This window comes from Tasmannia lanceolata, unplaced genomic scaffold, assembly GCF_043159265.1.
Source record: "Tasmannia lanceolata isolate RefF3 unplaced genomic scaffold, GAP_Taslan_0.1 ptg000044l, whole genome shotgun sequence".
Classification (NCBI taxonomy): domain Eukaryota; kingdom Viridiplantae; phylum Streptophyta; class Magnoliopsida; order Canellales; family Winteraceae; genus Tasmannia; species Tasmannia lanceolata.
Window position 1 is genome coordinate 17,587,541 of NW_027518721.1, and position 17,884 is coordinate 17,605,424.

Consider the following 17,884-nt stretch of genomic DNA (forward strand, 5'->3'; position numbering starts at 1 on the left):
ACTCTCCTCATTCTTGCCTTCTCTAGTCTCTCCACAGTCTTCCCACCCATCCTAGCTCTCTCTCTCTCTCTCTCTCTCTCTCACACCACTTGCTAAACTAAAAACTTCATAGCCTTAAATATATCTGGAAGGGCGCCTTTTTCCACACTGGCAGCAGGTGGGGCCCATCTCTGACCAAACTGGACCAAAGATTTTGTGGGCCCCACTTTCAAAAAATCATGCTGATTAGAAGATCTTAATCCTGCAATTAAGAATTTGTAAATAGCTCCACTAGTGATTAAATGCTGAAAATGATAACTTAGATATCTAATCAACATGATTTCTGGGCCAGAAAATATACAAAATAGGGCCCACTAGATGAGTCTCTAGACTGATCATAAGTTGGGCAATATTATAGCTAATAGTGTAGTATTAAAATGAAAGAATAATACCCCACAAACATGGACGTTAGAATTGAAAATTTACAACTTTGAACAATTGAAAATAAAAAACTAATATTTAAAGCTTTAATACACCATAGACATATTTTTAGGTAGGATAAAAGATTTTATAATGCCGAGGATAATACAAGCAACCGTTTTAAAATTCCAACCCCACTTATCTACCTTAGATTGGTCTTAGCAAAATGAACTATTAAAATCATGTCTCCAAATGCCTTTTTTGGCCACTGAATTTGAATTATTGCATATCTTTATTTTGTATTGGATCCACATCATTGCATCTACAGTTTTCAGAGCCACAATAAATGCACTAACTAACAGTGGAAGCCCATATTGTTTGGGTGATCCAAACCATTCATTTGATTGGCTCTCACATAGATAGGGTGTCTACAAAAAATCAACTCCATAGGATCATCCTAACCCTTCAAACCGTGGAGGCAAAAAATGGACAGATTTGTGAAGGTTTATACACGTCCATTTTACCTCCACAAATCGTAGGGTTGGGATGATCCTATGGAGCTGATTTTTTATGTACACCCTATCTATGTGAGGGCCAATCAAATGAATGGTTTGGATCACCCAAACAATATGCCCTCCATTGTATTTTAAGGTAGTGTGTGAAAACCTCTCTCTCTCTCTCTCTCTCTCTCTCTCTCTCTCTCTCTCTTTATATATATATATATGAGGAAATTGTTGGTGCGCTTAAGCTCACCAAACTTATGGTGCGCTTAAGCGCCCAATCACATGGGGGCCCATTTTGTTAGGATGATCCAAATCATTCATTTGAAAGGCCCTTACATAGATGGGGTGTGTACCAAAAATCAGCTCCATAGGATCATCCTAACCCATCCATTTGTGGAGGTCAAAATGGACAGACATTGTTTGTCCACAAATCTGCCCATTTTTGTCCTCCACAAATGGAGGGGTTACGATGATCCTATGGAGCTGATTTTTGGTACACACCCTACCTATGATAGGGCCTTGCAAATGAATGGTTTGGACCACCACAAAAAATGTGGGACCCATGTGATTGGGCGCTTAAGCGCACCATAAGTTTGGTGAGCTTAAGCGCACCAACAGTTTTCTCTCTCTCTCTCTCTCTCTCTCTCTCTCTATATATATATATATATATATATATATATATATATATATATATATATATGAGAAAAGTCTTTCTGTACACGTGCGCAGGGAGCGGCTTAAAAAGCCACCAGTTTGTTGGTATGGCAGGTCCACCTCTGCAGGGTCCACAAAACGCGACCAACCGGTGGCTTTTTAAGCCACTTGTGCGCAGAGAGCTCCCTGCGCACGTGCGCAAAAACACTTTCCTCTATTTATGTGTGTGTGTAAATATAGACATATTAACATATGTGTGTGTGAGTGTATATATATATATACATATATATATATATATATATATATGTATATATATATATATATAGAGAGAGAGAGAGAGAGGTTCCTGAGGTGGCACTAATGCTACCTTATATGGGGTGGCGCTAACAAAACATAGGGGGGCCCACTTTGTTTGGATGATCCAAAGCATTCATTTGATAAGTCCTCACATAGATATGGTGCCCGCAAAAAATCAGGTCCATAGGGTCATCCTAACCCTTCATTCGTGGAGCTTAAAATGGATGGGTATAAACCTCCATATATCTAAACCTCCACAAATGGAAGGGTTAGGATGATCCTATTGACCTGATTTTTTGTGGGCACCCTATCTATGTGAGGGCCTATCAAATGAATGCTTTGGATCATCCAAACAAAGTAGCCCTCCTATGTTTTGCGAGCGCCACCTCATATAAGGTAGCGCTAGCGCCACCTCATATAAGGTAGCGCTAGCGCCACCTCAGGAACTATTTACTCATATATATATAGGGGAAAGTGATTGTGAGCGGCCCCTCATATTAGCTGGTGGGCCCACATTTTTTGGGTGATCCGAGCCGGTCATTTGATAGGCCCTGACGTAGATAAGGGGTGCCCAAAAAAATCAGCTCCATAGAATCATCCCAACCCTTCGTACTGTGGAGGAGAAAGAGGGGGAAAATGGACAGGTAAGTGGGCAAATTTATACCCGCCCATTTAATAAGACAAATTTATACTCGCCCGTTTTTTCGTAATTGTCATTATTATTGCTAGCTTCTTTCTTTACTTATTATTGCTAGCAACCTTTCAAGAAATAGTATTTCGGTGTATTTTTTCATCAATCTAATAAGACAAATCTCTGAATACATACAATTGCAAAGGATGGGCGAGACGTAGCGTTTGGAGAAGGTGACTAGCAAATCAAGATTCAAAATTACCAGCAACGTGTTAATGCCACAGAGTTTGCAAATAATACAGATATGTGGGGAGGGCAAAAAACGGTAAAATCATCCACATTTACGTGTTAAATGGACATTTTTTCAACAGTTCCCTTTTTTTTTATGCAACTTCAGGAAGGATGCCACACACTATACTTAATACATACATGTATTATACATTCATAACTATGAAAGGAACCATAGGGAGCAAGCTTACCACATCGAGAATCATCCTTCTATCTATCGGCACGCATCTCAACTTCCCCTTACCATAATTCACTATAAAGACATCGAAGGTTCTACAGTTACCCAAAGTACATAAAGTAAGATGGTATTATGCATAAATACCAAAATTTTCTTGATTTCTCTAAAACCTCTTTTCGGTGCTGAATGTCATTGAATGAATCAAATTGCCTTTTGAAGTGAAGGATATCCAAGACATGAAGGTTATGAAGAAGATCCCAAAGAAAATTATTTACAGTTAGTGTGTGTGTGTGTGTGTGTGTGTGTGTGTGTGAGAGAGAGAGAGAGAGAGAGAGAGAGAGAGAGAGAGAGAGATTACAGGAGCATTAACATGTTTTAAAATTTCTTGTTAAGTAAATTTGGGGTATGTAACCCGTACAGGTGTGGCTCTTTTGCTTAGAGTCATAGGTATGGTCCCCATTGACGCAAGTTCAAATCCCCCGGGCTTCCCCGATGCGCGTGGTAAACAGGAGGTTGTGCGCATCCTAGGGAATAATCCCGCCCTAAAAATTGGGGTGTGGATACCCCATGTCAATAAATGATTTTTTTTGTATGTCAACAAACTAAGTCATAAATCAAGTAACTAATTTGAAGAATATGAAATTATAGACGATAGTAGTGTATGTAATCTGCAAATCCATGGGTTCTTGTCTTTTAAGCCAGGATTTTTTTCATGATAAATCAGTGTCTCCATGTCATGTAATTGGTGGGAGAAGGAGGAATTTGAGAGGGCAGGAATGAGTCGAGGGTGAGCAGTGGCTAAAAAGTTAGCAAAAGTCCATCACATTTGGAGTAGAGTTTTTTGTTTCGTGATTTTTCAGGCTTTTCTTATCCTCTCCTCACTGACTCTCCCATGTATTCCGGGAAAAAAATCTCTCGCCCAGCCTCCTCACCACATGGAAAAGCTAATTTATCATGAAATAAATTCATGGTAGCGAAGCGTACCTGCCTTGAACCTCAAACCCAAAACCATGCTTGTTGTGAGGGTGTGTTTGAAAGCCAATGGAAGGCATTTAATCCCATATTGAAAAGTGGAAGAAACATTTTCCTCCTTATAAGAGGTGGTGCGCAGGAAAAGGCTTGGGCCTTTCAAGGAGCATTAAAATTGTTTGGGTGAGCCAAGTTTTACATGAACTAAAATAAACAAACACACTCGCCGCGTTCGGTCGTGGCCATGGTCCGAGGTCTAGGTCTTGGTCATCAATAAAAAAATCTTTTATTTTACATCCTAAATGACTTGTTTGTCGTCCAAAATCTACAATTAAGTTTCAAATAGTTTTTATTTATGAACAGACTCCATTTAAGCATCCATTTATATCTAACATCTTTATTACCGTTTTCTAAATGTTGTGGTCCGTCTTCTCTGAAGAGGCATACCTTCCTTTCGAATTGGGGGTGGTATTCTCTATAAAGAAGGAAGAACACCAGCACCCAGAATACAGATACATAAAAAACAATATAGACATAGACGAAAGAATGATTTTCTCCTTAAGGTTTTTCCGCACTATGTTCCTCCATATCCATTCTATGTTTGAGCAGTTCTTAAGTGGTTCTATGAAGATCAATAAGCTAGTTCATGTCTATTGGAGCCTAAGAGAAGTTTTATCTTGGAGGTTGGTCCAAGGATCCTGGATTGTACAGTAGGGGGCGGATACGATACTTAAGGAGAGTGATCAAGTGGAAAGACTTAGCTTTCTTCTTCATTCAACAAACAATTTTTTTTTTCAAGCAAGGGTTATGTCGTCAAAATCGATTAGTGCATCTGTCTCTCCACTTTCATTAGTAATTTGTTTTTTCAACAATCTTCAAACTCGGTTTCGCCATATATATTATTGAGCATCCATCATACATCTATTGTTCCAACAATATATATCAAGAATCATATTTTGATATTATGGCTACTGAGGCCCCCAAGTCCTCCTCTATTTCCACCACTGTTACAAACATCAGTGTAACCAATGTTCTTGATGTTTCAAAAATCGAACAGTTCAATGGTTCAAATTACAAGTGGTGGAAACAACATATTCTATTTTCATTACAGCAAATTGGGGTGGCTGTTGCACTTACCCAACCATCACCAGTTGAAAACGCAATGTGATTTAATGGATGGAATCAAGCTGATTATGTTTGCAGTTATCATAACTTGAATGGAATATTAAATGAATTATACAATGTATACTATTATGATACACATTCTTTGAATATTTAGCATGCACTACATAGAAAATGTGCACTTAAAAAATGTTAGAAATAAGAAATATTTTATAGGAAAATTTTTGGATTTTGTCATGAAAGATAGTAAAAATGTGTTTAGAAAAATTGATGAGTATCAATTCTTAGTTAGAGAATTAGCTAAGGAAGGTATGAAATTACCTGATGCATTCATGTCTGGTTCTCTTATAGAGAAATTGACATTATCTTGGAAAGACTTCAAAACTTGAATGAAGCAAGACTAAGGAATGAACCATAGATCAAGTATGAAATTCTAAGGGTGGTCCCTAGTACGGCAACTTATGAGGAGGGAAATTTTAGGTTGCTAAAAAGTTTTATGCTTTTGAAAACTTTAACCCAAATTTAGAATATTAAGAGATCAAGAATGACAATGAAGCACACAAGTTAAATCCTAAATGCAAATGCAAATTAAGAGCATGAGTAAGAGAGAATGCACCCGAGATTTAAAGTGGTTCGGTCCTCTAACGCGAGGCCTACTCCACTCCACCAACCGAACCCGTTGATGGCTTCACTATTCGATCTTCTTAACTTCGGCGAAGATCAATGCCGATTACAATTCCGAATGCCTTTAACCTTGGTGGCAATCTTCACCACGGAGAGTGAGCTCCGCTTCTCCGAACACTCGCCCTAATACAATCTTGATAAAGAAAGAAAGAACTAAAAACAATCCCTCACAAGGGTTTACAAATTGTAGAAGATGTACAAATTTGAGCCTAATTATCCAAATCCTAATCTTAGAAGATAAGAGGCATAAACAAGATTTAATCACTCTTTGGATGTTCAAATGAAGTTTTTGAGTGTTAGGATTAATCATGGGGAAGTTTGGAATACCCAATATATATAGGAAAACCCATTATGACCGTTTGAGGGGCATTGTCGTAAATCCGACAAAGTTCCCAACGGTCAAATTTCTTCCCGTTAAAGTGTTCTCGGAGTTCCGAGAATTTCTCTCGGAGTTCCGGGAATACAAACAGAAGATGGAAAAATTCTACTGGACCAAATCTCAGAGCTCCGAGGATTTCTCGGAGTTCCGAGCTCAGAGCTCCGAGAAGCCTATCAGCAGCAGATTTTCAATTCTGTTTCTTATTTGTTTGGGCTTCCAACTTTACACCAAGTTGGGATTGTAAATGAGGGTTCCCAAGTGTTGGAACACCACAAGGACAATCACTTCAAACAATTTAGGGTGTGTGAGATTAACTTTATTTATGCATCTTAAAATCTAATACTAAGATTGGATCTTAAACATTCTAATAGACTTTGATCTTCAATAGATTCTTCAAGTCTTCATGCGTCTTGGATCTCCGATGTCTTTGGCCTTCCTAAGTGGTCTAATGAGAGCTTCTTGGCCTTAATCCAAGCAATCTTGTCTTTAAGCAATTATGATCTACAACTTAGACAATTAGACACATTAGTGATCTTAAATCACTTGTGTATTAGAATCATCAAAATAAGATGGGAATTGCCAATGTAGGAACCATTGGGCTTACAATCTCCCCCTTTTTTATGATGACAAGCATAAGAGATTTTCCAATAAAAGCATGCATATATTTCCTTACACTAGATTTCTCTCCCCCTTTGGCATCTATAAAAAAGATGGGGTAATAGGAAATCAAAGGGATACAATTTTTAATTTTAAGCTCCCCCTTTTTCAAGAAAAAAGACAAACATAGAACTCCCCCTATTTGGAAAATAAATTCAATACAAGAGGGGATTTTAAAATTCAAAGATATACAAATAATTAAGCAAACGAGCCCCTAATCTAACCATATATGAAGAGAATCATATGGGGGCTTTGGGAATCCAAGATTTCTTGGTTCCACCACAATCCCTAATTCTAGATGCACATTGGAATTGGTAATGAACATTTATTCCACAGTAATGGCATCTAACATGAGGATTAGATAGACTAGTCCTATCATAAAAGGCATGATTAGGTCTACGACTAGTCTTTTTCAAGATTATGTCAATAATTTTATTACCATTTAGGAATCCATGGAGACATAATCTTAACCTTTCATTTTCATTATGAAGATGTGTTATTTGATTTAAAGAATCATTAAATTCATCTTCATAAGATTTGGAAGAGCTTGCCACATTTTGAAATTGTGCTAATTGGCAAGTTTTCTCATCCAAAATACCCTTAAGGGTTTTAATCTCAAGTTTAAAATTTTCAAGTTTTACTTTAGCTTGAGAAATGTAAGAAGAACACTAATTTTTCAAAAAATCAAGTTCATTTTCTAATTTTGAAATAGATTTTTTAAGAACCTTATTTTTAGAAATTTGATAATGCAAAGTTATGCATAATTCATCATAAGATATGTTTCCACTATCACTACTTGATGAATTACAAGAGGAGTTAGAGTTTACCTCAACTTCACGGGAGAGTGTGTAGACACCCCATTTCGACCGGACCCTTTTTTTCCCCAAAGTCGAATAAAATTCCCAAATTCCGAGTCCCGGAGCATCCCGAAATTGATCTGAAAGATTCCTGAAGAGCTGGGCCCAAAATAAGAAGAAGGCTCGAGTTTTGGGCGTCTTGTTGTGCACATTTGTGAGTACAAATTCCCCAAGAGATCATTGATAACCCCAAGGCCCCCCCTGCAAAATTTCACGGCAATCGGACGAAAATTAGAAAATAAGACAAGCCAAGTTTATGCCGTTATCAATGTTGTATTGTTTTGTCTTTGTTAAAGTGAGCAGAAGGGGAGTGAATCATCCAGTTTGGGTGTGCTGATATCATTTCCCTTTATCTATAAAATGCAGGATATCTTTGTCTGGTAGAAAGGGGATTTACAACCTCTACAAGGGTAATTTGGTAATTTTGATTATTGCTTCTGTTGTAAGCAATGTCTATGAACCATTAGATCAGATTAGAGGGTTAGGATCGTGTAGAGGGAGGGGAATCTTTACCCCTATTTTCTGCTTGGACAGCCCCCTATTGATATAAAAAGAATAGTCAAATACACTAGAGTGGGCTGTCCATTAGAAAAGAGGGGGGGCCGAATTCAACATTTTCCCTTAGTTAAATGCCCATCCATCGACTAGGTTTGGAGAAAAGAAAAAAAAAGAAAGAGGGGAGGATTTCTGCAGCCGCAAGAGAGAAGGGGAGGAGCCGCCATCCCCACCCATTTTCATCGCCGACCCCACCTCCGACCACCACTTTCCTCTTCCTCTTCTTCTTCTTCTCTGATCACCTCCACCTTCTCTTCCTCTGTTCAGCTCCACCAAGCCACCATCAGACAATCTCCGACCACCGTTTTCCCTAATACCTCTAAACCCTAGATTAGGCCAAAACCCACTCTCTCCGGCGAGCTTCCATTAATCCCGGCCAACCCCATTTCTTCGCCTACCTACCACCACCACCATACCCTCCTTCTCCTCCAACCCTCATCTTCTTCCTCCATTCTACACCACCTTCACCTCAATCCCCACCCTCAAAACCCTACTCCGGCACCCGCCATTAATTCCGGCCATATTCTCCCAAACCCATTTCATTTTGACACCCATTTGCGGCCACCATTAGATCCATTAACCCTCCTCTCTCAGCCACCCCATCTGTAACCCTCAAACCCTATCCCCTGTTTTCGCCTCCTTTCCACCTCCGGCAAGCTTGCCGAAATCCGATCAAACCCACACCATCCGATTCTCCCATCTCCCTTACCCGAAACCCATTATTCTTCCCACCACAGCTACACCCATTTTCACCTATACACACAGAGAAAAAGAGAGCAGAGGAGAGAATCACCAAACCCTAACCCATCTTTGTCTTCTCCGACGAGATTCCGGTCGGAATCCGGCCAGGCTCCGGTTATTTTCCACCTCCTCATTCCACCTACCTCTATACTTCTCCCATTTTCGGCGTATGATCGGAATGAGCCGGATTGCTATTGCTCCGTTCTGGCACAGATTTTAGGGGGGGGGGGGGTTCATTTCATTTTGGAGGTTTCTAAGTTTCGTTGACAGTTCAATCAAATTTTATCACATTCGAGCATCATTTCTAGCAATTTTCTACTAATTCTGGTGATATCCGCGATCTCCGGCAGCTCATTTCCGATAGCTTCATCATCGGCCAGCCATCGTCCATCACCGTATCACACCCAAGAGGAGGTAATCGCCAGCTTACTTTATCTTTCAATCAAGTTCATTCGCATGAATTGTGTTAGTCATGGCTTGCTTCGCTGTTCTTTGATTCCCTAACTCTTCCCTATCATATTTTAAGCTATGGGTGATTACTTTTGGTTCTCGTTCTCTCTTTGATTGGATGATGCTTAGTTCGTGGATATGGTTTTCAAATCTCATTTTTTTTAGTGGTTGTGGTCTTTGAATTATATCAAAATAGTTGATCTCTTCAAATGCTAGTTTTGGTATTGATTCTTGTGTCACTGATCTGCCAGGAAAAAGGTTTATGAGAAACTCAACCTTCACAGGTGGGTTAATCTAATAAGTCCAGTCTTATCTGATTCTTTTGGCCTTGAATCCTGAATCTGGGGTTTAGGATTTGAAAATCTCGATTCCTATTGTGCTGCCTCTGTGTTTGATTTCGTTGGGTTAGTTCTTATTTCAGGCAGTAACTCTGATTGTGCGCTTGCCTCGCCCATGTAAAACACAGCCAGTAAGGCGATCTTTGTGCTTTATCTTGGAATGCCTTCATCTAAACCATGAAAGATATATTAGTGCTTGCAGGGTGTCCATGACAATTGCCGCTAAATCTTCCGCATGTCTAGGTTGACTGGATCTTTGGTTGATTGCTCTTCCGAGTGGATCTTTAGGTTGATATTGATGAAAGTTTGTTCTTCTAGAAGCTTCCGTCTCCTTGTCTTGCTTATTCTAGGTGATAGTGTTTTCTTGGCCTTCCATCTTACAGAATTATCGAATACAGACTATTCTGTCATTTTTGGAGTTGCAGATTCAATGATCTACAACTATTGATGTGGGGCTGTAAAAGGTTTTTATCCAGACCTTTTAAGATCAACAGATGGTTTCCTATAATCTTCTGGGTTCTTGCTATTTTGGATGTGCTTTGGCTTACCTAGAGTTGGTGCCAAGGGGTTGGACATGTGGAGCTATCTAGACACTTTGCTGTCTTCTTGGGCATAATCTGAATAACCTTTTATGTTGGTACTCGACCAGAAATTTGGCGAGAGGTATTGAGAGGGGGAACCTTTGGCAAGGTTTTCTTGTGGCTGTTTTGGCCTGCGGATGAATGGATAAGAGTTGCGCTATTTGTTGTCCTATCTATGTTACTTAGTGTTTTCGTCTGTTCTATTTAGTTGTCTGCAATGAAGCCTCATCCCGTGTGGACATTTCCTTTTGGTCTTGACTATGTCCAGTGCTGCAATGTGAACTGAAGGAGTTGCATGCAAGCCTTTAGGGCAGGTTAACACGATCTGCCCCAAGGAGATTTCCTCCAGTTGACTTGTATCTGTTGGGCTGATCAAAAGGAATGCGAGCCACCATTTCTATGAGGGCGATGAAGGCGCTAGCCCAAGCCCATCCTTAGGGGACTTGCTCAGTCCGAGTAGAGCTCCCCTCCTTTGTATATAGGAGACTTGCCCAGTCTCATCAGAACCCTTGTTTACGTCATTTGTGTCTCAGAGACAAGCCTTGTCTCATATAGAGAGTTTCCCCTTTAGGAGGCTTACCTAGCCTCATGTTAGAGTGGCCTCCTCTTTTAGAGCGAGTCTTTGACTTGGTAGTGTTATTAGAGAGTCTCCGACTCATTTCTACTCCCTCTCTGGTGTCATTAGTTAGGAGTATTTCCGTTCAAGACTAACTCAGTCTTATTAGAGCCTTCCCTGCTTGGGATCTTAGATTGTTTTCTTTGTTCTTGGGGCGAAATCTTTCTTGTTGTGGTTTGTCTCTTTGAGACGCTAGTTGCTTATTTGGGGTTTCCCCTTTAGATTTAGGGCTTTGCCCTAGTTTGTGGTGTTACTTGCGTGTTCCCTTTAAGATTGAAAACATTTAAAGGTCCAGAGTATTGGAAAAGTTTTAAAATCCAAAAACATTAGAAATTTAAAACATAAAAAAATATTTGAAAACATAAAAAACCTTAAAAAATCTAAAGTGTTGAGTGTTTCTTTTAGAAGCGTAGTTTGAGAGTTCGTTTCGAACTACGTTGGCTTGATCCTCTTCCACGAGGTACGTAGTGAGCTTGAGATTCTTATCTCAGGTCCAGCCAAACTTTGTAAATAAATATATTTTAATCTTTTTTCTTTAAAACCGTGTTTTCAAAAAGCTCTTCCTTTAGAGTTAAGAGTTTCTCCTAAATAAAGAGTTTCTTTTAGAGTTAGGGGGTTTGTCTTTGATTTGTTGTGGTTATTGTGTGCTTGTTTTACAGTTAGGGGTTTGTCCTAGAGTTATAGGAGCGCCTCCGTCCGGTCAGTTGGCGATTCACATCGCCGACTGATGACTAGGTCTAGAATGCGCTAGTGATCCCATTGTTTTCCTTAGGAAATACAGCCTAGTTACACATAGGTTGTAGGAACCACCTGCATTGGCTTAGGGCTAACTTGCATTTAGTTAGGGCATATAGGGTGTCATAAAATCTACAATTCACTGGAATTTAAATAATCGTTCAAAAAGCTTTAATAACTAGTCCGGTCTTTTAGATCGAGTCTAAGATAGAGGTCTAGGTGTCTTAGGCATCCTAGCTTAGAATAGGCGCGAAGAACTACGTTGCCTTGATTCTCGTGGAGGCGGGAATACGTAGGCTTCTTTGGTTGTTAACAACGTCGGTAAAAAAGGGGTGAAAGAGCCGGAAAAAGGACATTCACCGATGGTTGTTAACAACGTCGGTAAAGGTTTTTTTACACCGACGGCCAAGAGCGTCGGTAAATGAGACTAAAAATTAGGACTTTCTCTTTAAACTATACCGACGTTCATTGGAACCGTCGGTGTAGATGACATACACCGGCGTTCTGGACCGTCGGTAAAAGATGTAGAGGCGTTTTCTTTTTATTATTCACCGACGGTTTTATGACCGCCGGTGATTAGCATTTTATTTTTTTTTGGAAATAAAGCAGCAGAGTGAATATGAACCTGTATAAAACCTGTACCACCATAAGAAAGTAACATATATATACACATATTGGATCCAAACGATAGAAAAAAAAGAGCATCCAAAGTCATCAAACCACCATTTCCATTTAAATTAAACCCAAGAAGGTCCTCCAAACAAAAATCATCAAACCAACTATCTCCATCTCCATCTAAAATCAACCCATATACCAACAACTTCTTCCTCAGTGTGACATCCAACAGTACTAAAAAAAGACTATTTAAAGGACATTAAATGACACTATATTGGCATCCATCGTTTCAAATACAATGACAAGAAACAAAATTATATAAAAGGTTCCATCCCTTCCTCTAAAAATCCATAGATCGACGATAGAAGGCCACACCATAGGATGATCCACAATGTAAATAGGTTGTGCCCAAATAATCATTTCCATATGATGATCCCAACCCTCTGATCTCTAGAGGTTTCCATAATATGCAATTCATCTATAGATGTGAGTGCTAGGATCATCCTATGGAAATGATTTTTTTGGGCACAACCTATTTACGTTGTGGCCCATCAAATGGACGGTTTGGATCATCCTACGGTGTGGGCTCTACTGTACTTTTTGAGAAATACTGGACTATACGGGCTTACACCGTACAATTCTCTGTGTGTGTGTGTGTGTGAGAGAGAGAGAGAGAGAGAGAGAGAGAGAGAGAGGTGAATCTTCAAGTAGTTATGAAATTCAAATAGTTATCAACTTATTAACAATTTTCATTTTTAACAGAGCCCAGAATTTATAGTGAATTGGCCACTACATGGAGGCAGAAATTTAAGAGTATGAATTTAGATTAAAAACTGAGCATTGATATCATGAGAAACAACATTACCCTGTTGTTTATCAGGTTGTGGAGTGCAATTACGCTCCGAATGAGGGACGAAAGGAAAATAACCAGCATCATATCATTCTTTTTCACTGCAAGAGTAAAAAGTTAGATGTAACAATTACAAGATGATGAATGAAAGGCCAAAATACAGTTTTCAGCAACATTGATGCCATTATCTGCAAAAGCCTTGATTAGTTCACTCACATTTAGATTTGGAAGTAGATTGAACACATCCTGCAAGGAAGGATTTCAAAAGCATCCAAAGTCAACCAGTGTTTGGAATAAGATAGCTACCAAATCCATAAAACACAGCTTTTTAATAAACCTTATTCCTTGCCTATTTACTTTTCACCATACTATGAAGTCTTATCCTATTAACTTCCATTAGTCTTATATCCTGTTAGACACCTTTTTGGGCCATGGATATTATTTAGTAGATCGGATTCGTTTGGTAGACATATATTGAGATCTGATTTCTTTTAATTATAGTTGATTTTCCCCTCGGTTATAACTTATTGTTGGGACTTTACTTGGATGAGTTGTTTTCTATTGATGAAGTACTGTAAAAGCTCATCATCTCTATATAACTCTAGCTGCTTTTGATTATTAGTTTGATTTCAGATTGCATGTTGCTATTTAACTGAAGTAGAAACAATTTCTACTTTCCAAAGTTCCCAGAAATTCAGAAAATGATATGTAAACCTACACCAGCATTACGTCTGTGATCTCCTTCAGCATCCTTTTCACTATGATTGCAAACAAATTCAAGGGTGAATTTGCATCCCAAAACATCCAGTAACTTGTCTCAAATCCAGAAATCTAATCAGTCACCTCCTTCAATTGCACCTACCAAAAAAAAAGCTCCTTCCATTACAAGTTTACACAGGGTAATTGAATGCATGCATACAAGCTTAAGGAAAGGAACACATAAAGAATACTGCTTATGCATGACCCAAATATAAAACAGTAATGGGCTTAATGAAAAAATAACCTTTCTCTTTAAGCTGTGAAAAAACAGTATCTATAGTAGTGTTACAGAATAAGAACAAATCTCATACTCGTATATGAGGAGATGAAAATCTTGATGTCAAAGAAATGAGTTTATCAGTATAAGGTTGCAAAAAAATTGTTACAATTCTACAATTAGATTCCAATCCCCCAAAAAATGATGGTGATCCAAATTGAATCATATTGTACAGAAATTCTGAACTTAAATCACGCAAGTCACTGGTGAAAGAAGAAAAGAATTGCCAGTTTGGTGACAGCAGTAATTTTAGAGCTATGATAAGTCCCATTTGACCCATTGTTCATGTATTCACCGGTAACGGAAACCTCTCTCGGAGGAGCGTGACCTCAGTGCTATCTCTTCATGGGATCAGCTCCGAAGGTGGGGGGATTTTAAGAGATAACAGATCACTTTGAGGATTCCATCCTTGTTTTAAGAGTTTTCTCAAAAAACATTATGTTTTCGTTTTTGTCTACCGGCCAACTTGATCACTTTCTATCTTTAGAGTTTGGCAATCAGCCACCTCTCTGTCCTTTTGAGTTTGGTCAATCACCAACACCTTTCTTTTCCTATCCCTGTAATATCTTGTAATATTTATTATTGCTCAATATGTTGCAACATTATATTTATTAATTGAGAAATTCAGCAACCAAGAGGTTAGTAGTATATCTCCACTGACATTGTCTTCTCTATGTATCTATTGTGCTCCTCTTCTCTTGGTTTCTCTAGTGGAACCTGTGATAGATTCCTTACATGGTATCAGAGGACAATTGAGCACAACTGTCTTGATCACCGAAAAAACCCCCATAAAGACCATAATAACTGAGAAATTAATAGATAGATGAGAGATTTGATATGTGAAATGAGAGATATGAGATGAAAGACTATAGGTTTGAGGCATACCGCAGATGCCGTTAAGAGAGGAAACAAAATCAATCACCCTTGTAAGACCTCTCTCTTCTAAACAATCTGCAAGGGCAAAAAAAATAAAAAAATTGAATAAACATTTGATCCAAACAAGCACCAAGGCAGCAGTGTGACAGATTTTAAAGTATAAAAACAAGCACCATAAGGTAATGTAAAAACAAGGGAAACTGATTTTAAAGTATAAAAGATTTACTAACACTTTCTCCAACAACTTAAGCTTTTGGATTAACTGGTTGTTTAACACAAAACATTAGGACATCAAGAGTCATATCTCTTTAGTCTATAAAACATTGTCCAACCTATAATCTATGGTAACAGAACTCGAAATCTAGTGTTGGACAGACTGATAATTTTTTATATCTGAGATGGAAAAATTGACATGCAAGAATAAACAGTTTTATACACACATTCCCACCATCACATTTTGATAAAATTATAATATGTACTAAAAAATGGGGAAGGTGAGAGATGTGAGTTGGAACATTTTCGCACAATGATTTATTGAAGTGCTATAAAATCATGGTTTTCGATTGACCATTTGCTAAAATTCTATTGGGTTCATAAAGTATTTTGAATGCATAGTCAGTTTGCAAAAAATTAAGCATGGATTGCTTTATATTTAGGTTGTTTGACATTTATTACCAACCATTCCATGTTAAAATGGTAGCACATAATAAATATTGAAACATGGCTCCTTGATTGCTTACCAAACATAAGTAATAACAATGTTTGTCGAGTTGGATGAATGGGCTGCTAGTCGGTGCCAAAATTCTGAGATAATCATGTGTTTGTACTGGAAACAATGCCAGAAGGAACTTGTGTTGAAAAATGGGATAGTCCAAAACCCACACCCAAATCCACACTAAAAAATGGCAACAACCCACAAACAAATCGCATTTGTAACACTAAAGAAATCCTTAAAACAGGATTTCAAAATGGAAAAAACCCACAAATAAATCACAATTATAACACAAAGCAATCATATAAAGAGTATTTCTAATCAAACTTTAAGCACAACATGGCACTGCTTCAATTGAACGTATTGAGGAAGATGCCGGAGAGATACTCGCCGGAGAGAAAGGGTTACCGGAGAGATAGTCCACAAAGAGGAGGGTGAAAACAGTTCGCGGGAGGGAGAAAAGGGATTTGCGTGCGTGGTCCATTTCTTTCAATTTTGGGTTTTTACTAAGACCTTCACCGAGGGTCAATAAAACCCGCCGGTGTCATAAGAATAACTGACGTTTCATTGAACGTAGCTGAAAACAAAGCCAAAAAGTGATTATTCCTCGATTTACCGACGTTTAACAAAACGTCGTTGAAAACAAAGACAAAATTTGGTCCAAGCCATGGGATAAACGCATGTTTTGCGACGTTTTGATAGCAAACGTCGCTGATTAGCAACATTTAGGGACGTTTAGTGAACGTCGGTGAATATTCCTACCAACGGGACCGCATGAAATTTACATGCACTGGCGTTAACCAAATAAACGCCGGTAATTATATCATTTAGGGACGTTTTTTTGGAACGTTGGTAAAAGAGCGCCGCTGAAGGTGAACTTTCTTGTAGTGTTTGGAGTTACTGGTAGTTTTCACATGGTATCAGAGCCAAAGGTCCTAAGTTCAAACCTCCCTGATACCAAAAATCCACATGCAATGACCAAACCCAAAAGATGAGCCACATGTGCCATCTGTAGGCCAACCCTAGAAAGAGGGGCCACGCACGTGAAAGGAGTGTTAAGTATAAAAGATTAAATAACACTGTCTCCAAAAGCTTAAGCTTTTAGAGTAACTGGTTGTTTCACAGGTATGATACCTCCTCCTTAAAGAGGCTTGAGTGATAGAGGAGTTAAAAAATGATATTACAAGAAAGAATGAAGTGTAGTGGCATACATCATTTTGCAGGCGCTGCCTAGCAGTTTCATCATTTGTAGCCCTTATAAGAAGAAAAAGCCTCTTCATATGAGGTTGAACTCTAAGTAGTTTCTCCACAAAATCTACATTCATTTGAAAGAAAAACTATCATTAAAAACAAATATACCAGACAATGCAAAAGAGCTAAAGAAAAAAAGGATAATACTCTTTGCTAGAAAGCCAGTAGAACCAGTGACTAAGATGCTTTTGTGCTCCAGAGACTGTAAAATACACCCCAAATCCATTTAGAAGTCCATTTCGAAGAAAATAATGAGAAAGAAAATGATTCTGCAATGTGAAGAGAGTTTGAATCTAATACTCTCTGGTTGCTTTATATATACAAAATATATTGTTACATGACAATAATGCCCTTATATGAGGGCGATATTACAAGGATATGATAGACAACAATTTACATGCTGTTACAATGTATTTATATGTGGAAGTTGGGTGCCTCTTGGCACAAGAAAAACTTACTGATGTGTCCCAAGTAAAAAACTTACTGATATGTCCCAAGTAAAAAACAGGTGCGAATCTATCACTTCCCTTTAGTTTAAGCCTTTTGTGCTCTCTCTCTCTCTCTACATGAACTTTGGTGGTCCTAGTCCCAACTTTTACCACAACCGGTACTCTCTCTTCTCTCATGATCACAAACCCTTGGTTTGTGAATGGTTTAGATCATTGAACGTGGACCCCATAAAATGTATTTTTTTAAAAAAAAAATTCACTTGTGCCTACTTGGTTCAAAGATCCAAACATACGGTTCATTTGTTGGGCCCAACGTAAAGAGGCCTTGCCCATAAAATCATCTCCATAAGATGATCCAAATCGGAGAGTTAGGATCAACACCTGGAGATGATTTTTGGGGAGAGGCCTATTAACACTGAGGCCCATCAAATGAACAGTCAATATATTAGAATAATGTGGGC

At 38.5% G+C, this 17,884-nt stretch overlaps 1 long non-coding RNA gene across 1 annotated transcript; it reads right to left on the reverse strand.

The window, feature by feature from the left end:
* Positions 1 to 12,923: 12,923 nt before the first annotated feature.
* On the reverse strand, positions 12,924 to 15,088 carry LOC143863988 (uncharacterized). Its single transcript, XR_013241052.1, has 4 exons — positions 15,021 to 15,088; positions 13,818 to 13,957; positions 13,316 to 13,345; positions 12,924 to 13,200 (listed from the first exon to the last, which is right to left on the reverse strand). It is a non-coding gene; the product is annotated as an uncharacterized LOC143863988 (long non-coding RNA).
* Between the last annotated feature and the right edge of the window lie 2,796 nt (positions 15,089 to 17,884).